The sequence below is a fragment of the Silene latifolia genome, chromosome X (genome assembly GCF_048544455.1).
Source record: "Silene latifolia isolate original U9 population chromosome X, ASM4854445v1, whole genome shotgun sequence".
NCBI lineage: Eukaryota > Viridiplantae > Streptophyta > Magnoliopsida > Caryophyllales > Caryophyllaceae > Silene > Silene latifolia.
Genome location: NC_133537.1, coordinates 77,034,759 through 77,038,450, shown reverse-complemented (window position 1 = coordinate 77,038,450; position 3,692 = coordinate 77,034,759). Strand labels below are relative to the sequence as shown.

Sequence of the window (3,692 nt, the reverse complement as noted above, 5' to 3'; positions counted from 1 at the left end):
GTGGATGGCATTGATGGTCTCATGTCTTGTGGGAGGATTACCTTGAGGAGGTTATTGTCCCTTTTGTCTTTGGGAGCTAGAAGAGGCCAATTGAGACAATTGAGTCTCCAACATTTTTGTATGAGCAAGGATATTGTTGATGGTAGTGTCTTTGGCTTGGCTGTCCCTTTGCATTTGAGCAAAGAAATCTTGTTGGCTCTTTTGTATTTGGTGGACCGCTTTTTGGACATCAAAAGCTTGGTCATTGAGTTGATTGTAATATGGTCTTTGAGTAGGTTTTCTCATTAGGGGTGGTGTGTATGTGGGTTGAGGGTTTTGGACATTTTGGCTTGTGTATAAGAGTTTTGGATGGAATTTGCTATTCTCATTGTAATAGTTGGAATAAGGGGTGCCATTCTTGTATGCTTGGAAAGCATTTACTTGTTCATTTGTTCCCCTACATTCATGTTGGTCATGTCCCAAGGTTCCACAATTCTCACACACTCCATTTGGGATTGAGGATGATGCCATCATAGCATTGACATGTTGTTTGGGTGATTGGGAAGCTTCTTCAAGCTTTGTCATGGCCTTCTCAAACTTCAAGTTTATGGTGTCGATATGAGCACTTAGTTGAAGCACCCAATTTTGTGATAGAGTCCACCTCATGCTTCCCTCCTCTAGTGGCTTTTCTCGGCCTACTATATTGGGAATTATGAACCGCCATTTCTTCGATTTTCGTCAATGTTTGTTATGGCATCAACCTCGGCGAAACTCCCATTGGAGCCCATATTAAGCACATTTCGTGAGTCTTCATATAAGCCATTCCAAAACCGTTGAACAAGGAACAACTTGCTAAGTCCATGGTGAGGACAAGACCGACAAGTATCCTTAAATCTCTCCCATGCTTCATATAATGATTCCTCATCCCTTTGCTTGAACCCGATGATTTGGGCTCTCAACATGTTAGTCTTCTCCGGAGGATAAAACTTCTTGTAAAAGGCAAGTGCTAACTTTTTCCCTTAATCAAAACCAAGGGTAGCCTTGTCTAGGCTCTTTAACCATTGCTTTGCGGCTCCGATCAAGGAAAAAGGAAACAACACCCATCGAATTTGGTCATGAGTCACTCCGGTTTGAGAGATTGCATCACAATAGTCACAAAAAGTCTCCATGTGTAGATGAGGATCTTCACAAGGCATCCCTCCAAATTGACTTCTCTCAACTAATTGTATGAATCCAAATTTGGCAATGAAATTACCGGTTAGATGTGGTGGTGTAGAAGTACCATTTGGTAGGTTCTCCTCGGTTGGTACGGAATGAGATGAAAATTTAGACATTAGGGGTTGATTTTGTGGTTGGTTTTGAATTGGGTTCTCCTCTCCTTCTCTTGCAAAAGCGTTGGTAAACTTAACACTATTCGATTGGACAATACCGATATCCACAAGTTCTCCAATACCCACACTTGTTGAAGCCCTTCTAACGGTTCTTCTAATGTTGGTCAAGGTTCTTTCAATTTCGAGATCAAAAGGTAAAGGTCTACCTTGTGATCTCCTAGACATGCAAAAAGCAAACAACTAGAAAACAATTAAAACTACCTTGAGGAGTTTAACTTTCCCAAGGTTAAGAAAGACACAACTAAAAACAACAAATGATAACAACTCAATTGAACACCGTCCCCGGCAACGACGCCATTTTTGATATGGTCCAAACTTTGTCATCTAAGCTAGCCAATCAAAATAATATTGATAATCAAAACAAACTACTCTTAGTACAGTGGTAAGTAAAGGTCGGATCCCAAAGGACGGGTATTGAATTAAGTTATCGGTTGTAGAAAGTTATGTCTAAGGGTGTCACAAATTGGGTTGAGTTTTGAGGTAACAAACTACACTACTTAACAATGAAATGTAAAGAAATGAAAGTAAAACAAGCAAGTAAAGTAGGGGTTTGTAAACAATAAATTAAGGCACTAGGTTGTCATGGGTTCATAGGGGATTCATGGTGGTGATCATACAAACATGTTTACATAGTTGCAAGCAAATTATTGTTGTAGTGGAATCGAGTTAGTTTATATCTTATGATTCCTAGGAAGATTTGGGTCCCAGAGCCGAGTCGGTCAAGACTGTACAACACCTACAAGTCGACTTAGTTTCTTCCTAGTCAATTTTATGCATGGTCTAACAAGACTCGAGTTAGTTTATATCTTACAAGTCTTGTTGAATAGATAAGAGATGTATACATCCAAGGTTTGTTAGTCAAGCATTTTATCAAGCATAACATGTGCAAAAGTTAACACTACAACAAGCAAGCGGTCTTATGAAAACATATTAGATTAAGTATGGATCTACGCCCTTGTTATAGTTTCCCTAATCCCCCATTAACCCTACCTAGGAGACTACTCACTCATGACTATGGTAAACATGTTAATGAAGGTGTCAATCATATTAGCAAGGTTAAACATGGTAAATGAGTAAAGTAATAACTAATTAAGCAAGGGTAAAAAAGATTGTACCAACTTTAAGGATGATCCAATTAATAAACAAAGAATAATAGAATAACACTCGATGAATGATGAAGGGTTGTCAAGTCTTCAATAAACCCAAATAGTCTTCAAATTACCCAACTAAAACTAAGAACACTTGAAGATTAAAGAGGAATTAAGATTTGATTTATATTGAATTGCGTGATTACAACTTGATTAGTAATGTCTAAACTTGATTAATACTAAATTAGAACTTGGTGATTAATCCCCTAACACAATTGGGGTATTTATACTAAGTACAAGTATTAGGGTAACTAAGGGCTTAAATGACGATTAAGTCCCTAAGAAGAGGATTAGTGCTTTGCAAGTCCTATAGAGAGACGCCTGGATTGAGGATGAAGCAAACCCCTGTTGCACAGGGATCCGCTCGACCTGTAGGTGAGACGCCCGGACTGAGGATTGAGACGCCCGACCTGGGCTCGGGACGCCCGGATTGAGGCTTGAGACGCCCGGATCTTTGATCAGCTCTTCTTCTTCTTCTTTGACTGCCTAAGGATCCGTGGGGATCGTTGGGAGGTCGTGGGGCTCTTCATCATTGCCCATTCTACTTCATTTATTCACTTAGGCCTTTAGTAATGGTCTCCCTTTGATGCTTGGTCATTAGATGCACTCCATTTAGCTCTACTTTGCTCCATAAATGCAAGGCTAGCAATCCTCTCCTACCAAGGACACAAAACCTCAAAGAATATGCAAAGTAAGGAACTAACGATAAGAAACGACCCTAATAAGCACTAGAAATCACAGAAACGACGCTAGTTCGGGGACTAAATGTGCACAAATATGAGTCACATCAAAAAGCCCAAAACAAATCAAACACTTAACAAACAAAAAAAAACTACGTAGTACTTTGGCGACTTGCTGCAACTTCCTAACTAGGAGCACTTGCTCATGGAGTGATTCAATATTTTATTTGACATTCGCCACCAATTACAAATTAATAATACAAACTTCTTGCGTTAATGAAATATCTATGGAGGTTGTATCGTCCACTTTTAATTTTAAATGGCAAGTGAACGTTGATTCCGACTTTGAATTTGTTTGGTTTTAAATTGAAAATTTATTGTTTTAGTTTTAAAACTTTGAAGTAACTTTTATATAAAATCAAAGGTAAAATTGAGCACTTGAATTCTAAAACATGGAATTTTAACTTGAAAACATCATGATTTAAGTGAAAAAC

At 38.6% G+C, this 3,692-nt stretch overlaps 1 non-coding gene across 1 annotated transcript; it reads left to right on the top strand.

Moving 5' to 3' along the window:
• The first annotated feature begins 834 nt into the window (after positions 1-834).
• On the top strand, positions 835-941 carry LOC141625314 (small nucleolar RNA R71). The gene has a single exon (XR_012535099.1). It is a non-coding gene; the product is annotated as a small nucleolar RNA R71 (small nucleolar RNA).
• The last annotated feature ends 2,751 nt before the right edge of the window (positions 942-3,692 follow it).